At 41.8% G+C, this 13,720-nt stretch overlaps 1 protein-coding gene across 3 annotated transcripts in view; it reads left to right on the forward strand.

Moving 5' to 3' along the window:
• Positions 1-509: 509 nt before the first annotated feature.
• LOC146386461 (band 4.1-like protein 1) overlaps positions 510-13,720 on the forward strand; it is a 100,568-nt gene continuing 87,357 nt past the window's right edge. Inside the window, exon 1 of one of the 3 annotated variants that reach the window (XM_084927520.1) lies at positions 510-776. The gene's annotated coding sequence lies outside the window, so the exon portion shown is untranslated. The remainder of the gene's footprint in view (positions 777-13,720) is intronic. The other 2 variants (XM_084927521.1, XM_084927522.1) reach the window with 2 other exon arrangements.

The raw sequence follows: 13,720 nt of genomic DNA on the forward strand, positions 1-13,720 counted from the left end.
AGGGGGCTGAATGAGGATGCCCTGCCCTTTGGGCCAATAAATCCCATCATCTCTGTATGCAAAAAGTGAGGGAGTCAATAGGCTGTGTGCTGTTAGCTGTTGACTTGGTGATGAAATCAGAGAGGGGATTGTGCCATCCTCATCCTGACGACACTACAAGAAATAAGAGCAGCTCCTCGCGCAGTTAGGGTTTATTATATTGGCTTATTATAAGACATATTATATATTTGATTGCACGAGAAGCTGGCTAAAAAAAAGAAAAACATTTAAAAGTGTTTATGTGTCACACTGTCATGGCACACAGGGGTACGTGAACGTAACAGCAGTGATAAGAGATGGTGTCACCTCGCTGCTCCATTTCCCCTGCTTTTTTATTCAGATGTGATCACTTGTTGACAGAGAGGGGCTTAAAAATGTTCTTGCTGGATTGACACCAGCGGTTTTTTCCCTTTTTTTCCTTTCTTTTGCGCACTTCCCCCTCAGCACGCGGACAGTACAGGCTATGTGCCCGAGCGTGTCTTCCTCCCTCCTCCTGCCTGCCTCCCTGCATCTGACAGCGTCCCTCCCTCTTTCTCTCTCCTCCACCTCCCTCTCTCATTACGCCTTTCACCGGCAAAACTCCAACACACACATACACACACACATAAACACACAGACACACACGCCACCTTTCCCTTAAACCGGGAAATAAACACGAAGCGACGGCAGGAGCAGGACCGAACTCCCCCGGCCCGCACCATCCATGGTCCTCCCCTGGATGTCTGTCTGACAGGAGGGTATGTTGACTATCGTCATCTTTTTTTTTTAATTAGCACACTGTTGGTTTTTATTTGAATGTCGCGCTTTGCTGCTTCCTTTCTTTTCCACACGTAATTGTATGATCACGGCTTCTTGTTACGGTCTTTTTGTGCTGCAGTGGGGCGGGAGGGGACGGGGGCTTTTATCCAAGCTGCAGCTACTTCACGTAGAAGCGATCATTGTAGAAGGCGCACGGACTATGCCCGCTTGCCTGCGCCGTCCTCTGCCGAGGGATGAATAGCATTGTGGGAATGGAGCAGGGGCAGGAGCGAGTTGTTTGCGCCCGCTGGTATCAGAGCTGCAAGCCTGCAGCCAGGCAGCCCCTCCCTCCCTCTCTCTCTTATATGTACGTGATGTTTTCATCCTGAAGTTGAAAGTTGCTGCTTTAAGAACAAAATCGCCTTCTGTGTTTGTGTCTCAGCCTGTCAGGGCAAACTGGATCTTCTCTTGTTTAAGTCTGTCCGTTCTCAAATGCACCCATCAGCACTTATGCAACAGCCACCCTGACAAATGCACACACACACACACACACACACACACACACACACACACACACACACACACACACACACACAGAGGAGTTACTTGCACAATGTTGCCTCCCATCAACACCTCTGGTTTGCCCACACAAAGCAGTTATATTTAGCTTCCAAAACAAAGTGGAGGGGGTGTACAGTGCATTTCATGCTGTAAAATCCACAGTGAGTGATTCTGTCAGTGCTGTGGCCTGAAACAGTGACTTTAGTGAAAACTGTGAAGGCAGTTTGGCCGCAGAGGTGAACACTGAGGCTGGTCACGTTATGGAAGTGACCTCACCTTCGCCCCCCTGCCCTCTGGCTTTCACTAGTTATGTGGACTTGGTTGGAGAGTTGGAAGGACTTGCCTTCAGGATGCTTTAGTAGGAATCTTTCAGCATTTGCATGGCTTTCCCAATGACATTTGATAGCTTTGATGTTTCATGCCGATTGAGTTGTTAAGAGCTGATGCAAAGGGACATTTCCAAATGTTTATAACCTCTTCCTATTGATTTTGTCATCCTTAAATTTGTGCAAGTCAGACAGTCCCCTCGGCAGCGTTCTGGCCTGCTCCCTGCCCCCATACAGGTGTGCTTATGGCACTTTGTCAACACATTTCTTCAGGCCGCACATGCACCGTCAGCCTCAGCTGGCAGGCCTGCTGTCACACCGCATCTATGTCGTTAACATCAGACACACTCCTGCTCCTGCTGTGTCAGCCTTGCCTAATCAGCCTGCCAGCCAGCCTCCCTCCGAGCATCACCTGATGCTTCTTCTCCTCCTCCTTCTTCTTCTTTTCCTTCACCAAACACCCCCACGCCTCCTACCTGCAGGGGAGCCATTACCTCATCTCAGCACCAGTTTCTGCACTGCTAGCTCATCATTATTTTTGCATCAAATTGCGATCATACGAAGTTCAGACATGGGAAAGTGCTCCAAACTCAACGATTCTCTGTGGCTTGTCTTTTTTACTGTAGTGTACACACAAAGTTTCGCTACTGATGTGCACACGTTGGTGTTTGTGCGTGATGCCCAAGGGTACTGCTGGGATTTCACAGCCCAGCATGCTGCCTAACAACATTTGCAATTCAAATGAGTTTGTATGAGGCATCTGAAGCAGCCCTCCTCTCCTCTGTGTCTCTTTGGAGGCACTTGCGGATGAACTCAGCCATTTCTTATTTCAGTGTTACGTCTCTGTTGGAAAAAGAGGGCAGTTACTTGCTTCTCAGAGCCACAGAGGAGGAATATTTTAAAGTAGCCATCTTCCTTCAGCCGTGTTTTAGTTTGCATGTCCTTTAGCATTTGGTACAGGAACATGGAATGCTGCATAATTATGCAGGGTCACCCTGATGTTACAAACATTAATAAACAAGGCACCAAGGCTGTGTGGGTCTGTGTGCGTGCGTGCGTGTCCTGCACTCTGGCTGTCATTGCTGTTGGCCTAGCTAAATGTTTTTTGACCCGTCGTGTTTTTGTAGCTTGGCCAGTGTGGTCACGTCTCTTCCTGCCTGCTGAACTCCAGGGACCAATCCCAGACACACACACGCACACAGAAATGTATTTGCACTTCTGTGTTTGTGTAGACTACCCTGACCCCGACCCTACGCGTCTCATCTAAATGCCTCCTTCTCTAACCTTCAGTGTTATAATCTTCACAAGCATGGATGCATCAACCTTCAGTGTAACAGCATCGATATTTGCGGCTGTGATTCTTTGAGCTGTTCAGTGTTTGCATTCTGTAGATGCTTCTCTGTGTAGTTGTTTTCACCAATAGTGGGGCTGCATTCAAATTGCATTTCCCCTCCACAAGGGCGCACAATGTATGCATGCGCAAGACGTGATGTGGAAGACAAAAGTTTGTCTAGTCATAGATTACGGATCTGATCATTAGTTATCATTTTCCAACAATATCTTTATTGCGTTTCAAAATTACATACAGAAATTGGAGTACTTCCACAGCAAAGGAAACATCCAGGGCAGCTAAATCATTGTATAACAGTCAATCGCCCTCCCTTGCAAATCAGACACTTATAAGATGTTAGAGAGCAACATTTAAGTGGAAGTACAAACTATATGACCTGTAAATAATAACTTAGTCAAACAAAGGAAAAGGAAAACACAACCCCCCCCCCCCCAAAAAAAAAACATAATAATAATAATAATAATAATAAGAAGCTTCTCTATTTCCAAGGGTTGCTCAACATCAACTCGGTTACACTATTGTGCATGGTTCAAAGTTACAAACCAAATGTACAATTCACACAGCATTAAAGATCAAGTATAAAAGAGATTAATTTAGGAAACTGCAGAGGACCACCAACATTTACACCCCATCTGCCCCATCCACCATACTGCCAAGATCCATATTTCCCATATATTGCATAAAGGGACCCCAGATGTTTTGAAAAAGTGGTAGTTTCCCCTTGATAATGTAAGTAATTTTTTCCATAGGTAAAGTTGTGGACAATTCCTTAATCCAGTATTAGTTATCATTTAATAATAATAATGAATAATAATAATGGATTGCATTTATATAGCACTTTTCGGGGCCCTCAAAGCGCTTTACAATGCCACTATTCATTCACTCTCACATTCACACACTGGTGGAGGCAGCTACAGTTGTAGCCACAGCTGCCCTGGAGCAGACTGACAGAAGCGAGGCTGCCATATTGCACCATCGGCCCCTCTGGCCAACACCAGTAGGCGGTAGGTGAAGTGTCTTGCCCAAAGCCGGGGCTCGAACCGGCAACCTTCCAGTTACAGGACGAACTGCCAACTCTTTGAGCCATGCTTTACCACAAGCATGACTGTCATTATTAAAAAAAAAAAAAAGCTGCACAAAGAGTCGTCTCAGTCCTCATTTGGAGACATTTGTGCCTTTCTCATTATTTCTCATTATGAAAAGATTTGCTGCACCCACAAGTAAAAGCAAATAAGCTGAGATTGAAATGTAAAAGCATTGCTGTTGTGATTCATTATTACAAAATAATAAAGTTAATGAAAACAAAATATTCAAACCAGAAGCAGCAAATGGAAAGCGGTGCTAACTCTCCTACGTTTTCAGACATGGAGTACGTCAGATAGCTTCATGCTAGTGGTGCTTCCTATCAGTGAGTCTGCAAGGGTTCAAGTGATGCAAATTCCATCATCAGAGGATGTGTAAGATGTTCTATATAGAACCATGATTACAGTGTTTCAAGAGCGATATCGATAGTTAGCGATGTTATTTTTCTTTTACACACAAACATCAAAACACATTTTCCTAGCATTTATTTTGTGTAGTTATTTATTTACTAATTTATGCGCATTTACTGTGCTCGGATCAACTCGTTGTTGTTTGTAGGGAACAGGGAGTGCCCACTGGTGGACAAAATATGCAATGTCAACACTCAGAACATGGTTGAAGGGTGTTTCTTCAGTTTCTTCTTTGCGTTTTACATTTTCATTTATCAGTCACCCAGATCAGCAAATAGCTTTAATCAGATGATAATATCAACACCCCATAAATCAGTTGGGCGATAGTTCTCTTGAAGATTAAGAATGGTGAAAATGCCACGTATCCCTCAGAGTTTTATTAAGTGCAGTTTGATGTTTTCCTGCACAATTTCTGAACGTTGGTCTGACAGTTACTTTGTAACTACTTAGTTCAGAGCAGCTGTCAATCACTGCTGTCAGTCATGACAACATCAGATGCTTTATAATATCAAATAAATGATGCAAAGTAAAATTTGACATGAAGTATATAATAAGAAGCCCTTAATTTGCAGTGTTTTTGATTTGGATTCTATTGTGGAGAAAGTAGTCTGGCAGGAGCTCACGTGCAAGCTACAAATTATTGGTTGAAATGTGCTTTCGAGCAACAATGTTAAATGGGAAATAGTATGTGACAAATATTGAATCAGTAATGCAATCTTCCTCTTCAGTGAGTCTCTGTACTCCAACTCCAAGGTCGTGGACTGCAGCTGCCTCTCAGCGAGTGCACCATAGTGGCACATTAAGCCATTCCCCACCTGCTAGATTGAGTGAGTGGCCATGCAGCTCACAGCTGATCTCCAGGTCAGAGCGACATCTAGCATTCTCACGTCCACGGGTTATCAGACAGGAGAAGGATATCAAGGACCACCTGAATAGGTAAATGGTTAGTAGTGACTGAACTTTCAAAATAAGAGCACACAACTGTCTACTAGTGACTCTATAGTGTTGTTCTTTCAGACAGATGAAAGAAAAAAAGCCTAAAGGCTGCTAAAAAATCCAAGGAGAGCTCTATAATAACGTGAATCTGATATGTAAGAGATCATGTTTGGGGATTTATTTTCTCATGTCTCGTTGGCTCAATAGAGAGAGGTATTTATGACCTATAATACAACCAGCCAAAAGGGGCACAATCAAGATACTTTGGCTTTGCTACTGGGAGGCTGTCATTTTTGTCCAATCTCAAGCCTATGCTGACTAGAATGCTGACTACTTTCACATGCAAATCGAGCATAGCCTACACACCGTGTGTCTAATGCCTGATACCTGATAAGAGATGAGTAGTGCTGTGTTACTGATTGTGGGCTGATACAGCTGTAATTTTAGAGTTTCAGCAGTAGCTGCAGCACTCTGCAGATGTGTGTTTGTTTAGCCAATATGCACAGAGAGGGAATCTTTTCCTGTTTTACACAGTCTTTTGTCAGCTTTATTTGGGGAAAAAAAACAAAAGAGGATAACACAACATTACTGCCACTGAGTCTGACAACATAATTGCAGTGGTTGCGTGATTTGTTTTTTTAATGGGGATCGAATTAAGCCTCATCAGATTGTAGCGTCCACTGCAGTCCTGTCAGAATATTATTAGGGTTCAGACTGGAACATCATTGTTTCACAGTCTGTCTCGGGGTTGCCAGCAGCAATGTCGACACTTATTTGGTCGTCCCCCGTCTTTGTGTCATAGGTCTCATTTTAAGCCAGTTATATCCTGCTGCTGTCTGTCTGATCAAGGCAGCGTTTTTTAGCTTTCTACAGCTTCTAGCGATTTATTTCCTTCTTCCAGTTGCATCATTCTGTTGCCCTCAGATGTGAGAATAGAGAAGGAGGAGCTATTTCATGCTGTAAGACAGTTTTATGTCGCTCTTCTGTTTCCCACCTTCGGTCACATGTGTCCTCCCTCCCCGGCGATGAGAAGCATCACTTTGTCCTTCTAAAGGGGGTGGGGGGGGGGATTCTTAGCTTCACCCTGAGCAGCTGTGGCTCAGCTCGCCTCAGCCTCATGATTACAGTGACTCAGCAGGTTGTCCTTCTTTTTGCTCCTTTTCCTCCTCTTCTTTGCATACCCGCGCTCGTCTCCCTCGATCCCTCTTCGCTGCCGCCTCCCTTGAACAAATCCCCTGCCTCTGAAGGATGAGACTCATCATGTTGTTGTCTGGCTTTGATCTGGCTCACGATATCCCATAATGCTGCTTTTTCTTGCCTCCCCACAGTAAAGGAAAAATATATTTTACAGGCAAAGTTGGTTCATGTGGGGCGGTGAACAGCAGCCGCTTCTTTTCAGGTTGATTATTCCGCCTTCGCTGAGGTCTGCTGTGGAAATACTTTTATCCAGCTATTTTGGCCTCTTCCAAAAAACCAGGCCAGCAGCTATTGTTTCCTTTTGGCCGCTTCACCTAATTAGAGCCGTTGCATTCAACAGTTGTGGAGGAAGGCTAATTCCGCTGTTGATCTTTGTTCATTTCTCCCTGTGATTGCTGAGCGGGATCGTCTGAGTTTTCCATGTAAAAATCCGGTAAAACGAGGAAAAAATAGTCGGTGCCAAGGTCGATCTCTGTGCAAACTGTTAATAAATTCATAAATCAAGACCTAAAAAGAGGATTAGGCGAGATTAGGGTTGCAAAAAGTAAAAAAAGAATCACAACAATAGCCTGCTTACTGCTGCTTAGCAAAATACAGATGAGGCGATTTGCATAAAATAATTTTCGAGCATGATTAAGTTGCACGTTGCAGGTAAAGTAAGGCTGCATTTGGCCCAAGTGCTCAGTGATTAAAATGTTGCTGCTGCTGCTGCGTGGTTAACGAGATATACAGCTCAGCTAAGGACAGTAGGTACACTCTGATGTCTACATTATATTTCACTGGTAATTAAACTGAAGAGGATTGTGCACCAAATGCCTAGTGAAGCAGGTGGGTGTAGTCTGCAGGCAGGCTGTGTTTGGCTGTCTTCTTGCTGGATATCACCCAGTGGTCCTCCATGCTGGAAAATATGTTTACTGAGGGTCTTGCTGCTGCTGTTTGTTGCAGTGGTCTGTGGAGGAGTACAGTAGGCGCACATACGACTCCCACTGCCTTCGGGCCCATTGTGTGGCTTTTAAACTGGTCGGACAGGTCGGAAGGCAGATCCAGGCACAGTCATTACTCTGCACTGTGTACAGTCATGCTTGGTTACAGAGTGTGTGTTTACACTTCTCAGTTTATGCTGCGGAAACACGTGACACACTTGTGTGTGTTTTTCTGAGTTGTTCATACGTTTGTTGCACCGACTTGTTTGTGTTGCTGCGTTTGGAGCTTCGTGAAGGATCAACTGTACTGCGCTTGTACACACAGAGAAAATCTGTGGCAAAGCATGCGAGCTGTGTACTTATTCTTACATCAAATCCTATTCATGACGTCATCTTTTTTTATATCACAACCGAGAAACCTCTTCAGCTTCACATATTTTCTTCTGTCACAAATCCTTTTTTACCTAATGGACTTTTTGTAGAGTCCATTCGGTAGCTGTTTGGACTGTGTCGTGTGATTAATCATGCCAAATTATTGGTATTGGCTCATGTTAGTCCCGTTTAACCTCTCACGTCAATTGTAAACTGGCTAAATGTTTAGAAACGGTATCATGACAAGCTAAAACATTGACAAGCTAAAACTGTTTTTTGGCATGAATGATAAATATGTAACAAAAATATTAGTATCTGAATTGGCTATTGGCCAAATGCACTGCTTAAATGAAATGAAAGGATTTCATTTCATGTCAATCAGAGCCTATCATCAAGTTAGTTAACTTTCTGTGATATTGATCTGGTCAGTTAGCACGTGGCAGACGTGAAAGGAGCCGTGGAGAATGTTATGCTGCCTGTAACATCATTTAGCATGACCGGTGTGGTGTTGGGTCAGTGATGGTCAGGGGAGACCTTTTCAAAGGACAGACAGAGAGAAGTCTACAGTCTAGGCAATGGCACCCTGACTGCCATTAGGTCAGAATTTACACTGGTCCTGGGTTCCTTCTGGTGCACGACAATGCCCAGCCTATTGCAAGAACGTGCAGGCAGCTCTTAGAGGATGAAGGAATTGATACCATTGAATGAATAGACTGTGTAACTTTACTGACTTAGTCTGTGACTGAATCAGCACAATCTAACCCACAAGTAGTAACCTACCTACCAGGAGCCTGCTGGATGCTAAAAGGCTAAACAGCCCAGAATGTGACAATCATACGGTCAGATGGTGAGGTTTTCCTTTTTATTATTTCTTCTTGAACTTTCAATCAGAACTTTGAGCTATTAAACATGAAACTAAAGGCACCGAAGGACTCAGACTACTTGAAATTAGAACATCTTAACTTTCATCTGCAAAGGAAGACTTTGTGATAAAACGGAAAGCTATAAAACAACTCTAAATGGACCGTATGATTAAATTGTTTTGCCATCAGTCATTCTATATTTTACATTATTTTTGTCAGTTTGCTACAAAATGTGTAAACTTTGTATTTACGTTGCAAAGCGTACCATATTTTAAATTACTCAATGCATGAGTCACATCTTCCACGCAGCCGTCAGTAACAGTAACTTATGCACATAATAAAATGATCGGCTTTTAGACCTAAAATGTAGTTACCATGGAGAATCCATCACAGTGAGTTTTGTGACTGTGAGCTTAAGTATGACTGCCTTGTGGCATGCAGTGGGAATAAATGAATAGATAAGTGCAGTTTATATTGGCTGTACTGCGAAGCTGCACTGACGGATGTAGCAGACTCCTAGTAGGAAGTTGTGCAGATCTTCAGAGCAAATCCATTAAGAGTTTTGATTTTTTTTTAAAGCAAGAGTAAACACCATCCTACACTGAGACATGCAGGCACTTCATATGGTCTGTCTACTGCTTTCCTGACACATTTAAACAGGCAAGGATTTTGATCTCTTTGAAAAAAATTGCACAAAAAAGTTGACACACATTTTTTTAGTCACTTAAATACATAAAAAGGCAAAAAGACCAGTAACTACAGCAAAAGACACAAAAAGAAATCTCCAAAAGCCCTAAAACATGCCAGGATCTACATGTAACTCTTGCAGCAGTTGGTATCAAAGTGTAAACGACTGCTCAGATTTGATCTGTGTGGCGAGCCAGCAGTCATAGCTGTTCAAATGAAAGAAATCTCAAAACATAGAGTTGTTTGACCACAGTAATAATAGACTGTGTTTGCACAGAGGAAATACAGCTTTCCAGGAGAAGGAACTCATGATAACTGTGAAACATGGAGGTGGGAGCGGCCCAGTCAAACACTGGGAGCGAGATGCGATGAGCTATGCATCAGATCAGAAAGTGCTTAGACCTTTCAAAAGGAAGTTGATCCAGACCGCACTAACCCGTCGAGGAGTGGCTCTAAAAGAAGAAATGGAAGCTAATGGAAAGGCTCAAAGCCCTGATTAGAATTGATCATTGGGTGGAGACATACAGTAAAACCCTTAAACATCTGTGAACTGATAGAATTATACATGGAAAAAAGTTACAGGTTATGAAAAATTGTAGCTTTTTCTGATAAAGGGGGGTCAAGCGTATTGCTACTTTTTCCACAAAAGAATAAGATATGATATTAATTTGCTGTTGAATGACGTACAGAAAAGGACGTTTTCCTTATGACTGTTTTCAAGCACACCTTTACAGGTAGGTATTGTTTCAAAGAGGATCAAGTGTCTACTTGCACAACTGTGCTGAAAAAGTGGATACATTCTCCTTAAGTGTTGGCAGTGCTTACTTTGAGCTTTTTCTTTATCTCCCACCCACCTTTTTTTATACAGGTGAAACACGTTTCTGCACATACTGTGAGGATTTATGAGTCACAGTGTTCATTTTATGACTGCTTTACCTTCTCTTTGTATTCTGACATTACTTTGTAACCCAGTTGTTGATTAATTCAGTCCAGATGTTTAGTCTGAACTTTATTCTAGATTGTTATGTAACCAACAGAGAACTTAGACAATACCTATATAATAATATTCTGTAATGCCTTTAATATTTTATTCATAACAAGGTAATTGTATAGTTGAACATGTATAAAATTACATGCACTGATGTGAATGAAACAAAAATAAAAAAAGCTGGATGGGGTATTGTTGTCTATCGGGCAGCAGTACTGGAGGAGGAGAGTTAGCATAGCATGGAAAAATGCTAACAGCAAAGATATTTCACCTGTGCTGCACCGGGAGTTCTTCTTTGTCACATTTGATTTTTTTACTTCATCACAAACTGCTGTTTATCTGGTTGCAGCACAATGCCACCCCTCACTGAGCCTAGCGAGGTGTCATTGTGTTAAAAGGGAGTTTTTCCTTCCCACTTTCGCCAAGTGTTTTGCTCACATGGGGTCATCTGATTATTTTAGAATCTTTACCTTACAGTATAAATGCTTTATGGTAACTGTTGTTGTGATTTGGCAGTATATAAATAAAAATTGAATTGAAATTGAGGGCTGACATGCTTTCTCTCATTGTGTTCAATCTTATACTTGTCAGGAAACCTACATTTTTGGTTACAAGAAACGAGGAGGTAGCGTGACTGTAAATATCAGCAATGTGCACTAATGACTGTCACACTAAGCTAAAATGATAAAAGTTCTAATAAGTTTGTTGAATGACATGAATATACTTTTTCTTTATCTTGAGCCTGTTGTCATGTTTTGTGAAAAATTCACTAAAATTATATTCCTGCGTATACTTACATGCTACATTTTTTACTTTTGGTTTGAGTAAAGAAACACGAAACTGATGTCTCCATTCAGTCTCATCATTACAGTATAACTTATTAACACTGGTGTCGTACAGGAACAAGTCAATTTTTACTTAAAGATTCTTTAAGCTCAGGGTTAGCTTAATTAACTACCTAGTTAAGCTAATTTCTAGCTTTGAAGTTTTAGCTCTTAGTGAGGTAACTGTAAACTTCTTCTATTACTTCTGCCTGTCCAACATTGCTGATTGAGTGCATGTTCTTTAATGTAGTTTCCTGTCTTGTTCCTTGGTGTGCTAGTATGGCTCGCACTTCTTTAATATTGTTGTTGATTTATAATCAGCAGGCACTCCAGTCTGTAGCGGGCCCATCTCTGCAGCAGTTATCCGTGTCCGTCGGTGCCAAACTCAGAGTACAGCAACTACTCCTTGTCATTCTGTTCAACAAGCAGCAGCGTTTTGTAAAGGAAATGAAATGTTGTTGTATTTTAGGGTGGTCCACTCCTGCTTGAAACTGCTGTGCGTTGGCTTTTGATCACTCATGCATTTGTATCGTTATCTCTCCCTGCACAGCACTCTCACTTCTCTCCCCCACCTGCATTCATAAAGTTGTAAGGCTGTTCCTCAGTAATGGAAACCTCTCACTGTTTTGGCATCAGCAGCTCCCTCTGTGATAGTCAGAAAGTGTTTTTTATATAACTGGAGGCTTTTCTTTCATTCTTCCACAGTTTCAGAGCTTTTTGTTGTTGTTGTTTTTGCTGGCATAATGCGTTTGACTCTGCACGTACTGATCATTCATGGATTCTTTGTCATCCATCGATTTATTTTCCCTCTGTTGTTTTTATGTTGGCAGCGGTAATGAGGGGCTCGTTTATAATTGATGCTATGTTCTTTGTCCCTTTGGTAGCAGTTTTCATGCTGCAATCTCACCAGGCACTTCTATGCCAACAACACGCACAGCCCTGCCAAAAACTCCGGTGTACAGATTAAGACGATTGGTGTTGGCTTTCAGCTGCCATTTAGCAAACCACACTCTATTGTCTGCAAAGTAGCAGTCTTTAGCAAAAGGATGATTCTGGCTAAAAAAGTTTTAAAGACAAGTCTAAAATGTGTGCCTGTATCTCTGTGCCTGTCCCTGTCTATACTTAAACAAATAGCACTGAGCGCCTTGTTCAGCATCTTTACAAACCTTCTGACACTGACACCAATAACAGAGAGGAGTCCTGTAGTTTCCTTTCAGCCTTAAGACTGATCCTAATAAGGAGATGAATGGCTCTATACAAACAGTAGAGTTGAGCTGGGGACTGGATGTATGCCCACTGGTTCTCGCTTTTTCTGGGTGAAATTCCTTTTTCAGTCCCTGCTGATCTTGTGGCCCTCCACTGAAATGGTCACTGCTCAGTGTAAGTGTGAACAGAGGGGAAAGCTCCCGTAGCACCTGGGCTGGACAAGGTTAACAACCCGAACAGTGCACATGAGGGAGTTGTACGAACAGAGAGGAAGTGCTCAAACAGGTGACCATGGCACAGTATCATCCCTGCAGGTGTTTCTTGCAGATAGACTGATGGGATTGATTGAACAATCATTTTCAGGACTTGTTAAGTTTGTTAAATACAGTATTAGTATTTGTGGCAGTACTTAGAAGTCATCATTGTCCACAGTGTAAAAAATGGGCCATAAGGATCATCTATAATGCTGTTTATTGATCATACAAATTCACTATTGTTAAAATCAAAAATATTCAAATTCACTAATGTGGTTCATTTTTGTACCACAAAAATTATGTATAAAAGAATAAAGAACCCACTTTCCAACAATATTCTTAAATCATTTTCTAAAAGTGATGGGGAATACAATTTAAGGGGGGACATATTTGAAACATCCCTGTATCTGTACAAAACTAAGTTTTTCCATCACATACATATATATACATACCCTTTTTGGAATTGTATATTTAAAGAAAGTATAGTATAGTATACAAATCAATGAACTGTCTTTCTGGATAGCGCAAGATTGTATTAGATAGAATAAAGTTAAGATGAATGCTCGGCTCATGGCAAAGAGAGATGCCAGTTTTGCTGAAAAGCACAAACCACATTGTGTTTGTTTACGTTAGAAAATATATTTTTCAAGTTCTAATGACTCTCTCTTTAGATTACCTAATGTTGCACAGTTCCACAGGGAATATGTAGCATGTCATTTCCTAACGGACTAACACTGCACAGGGATTTGATTTCATGGCTTAAAATTAAAAAGGGTAAAATTAATCAATTAAACCATACCTCCCACTCCTTTGAAAGGTTTGTTTTGCCAGCTGATATCAGTACTGATAACTAACTCTATTTAGAAATGTGAGATAAGAAAGTAAAAATGCTGTTTTTAAATAGTTTTACAGTCTTAAGTAATCTTAAGTAATCCTCCACAGTACAGTTAGTTCTGTGCTTA

The sequence above is a fragment of the Perissodus microlepis genome, chromosome 5 (assembly GCF_051167445.1).
Source record: "Perissodus microlepis isolate ML-2025 ecotype Zambia chromosome 5, ASM5116744v1, whole genome shotgun sequence".
NCBI lineage: Eukaryota > Metazoa > Chordata > Actinopteri > Cichliformes > Cichlidae > Perissodus > Perissodus microlepis.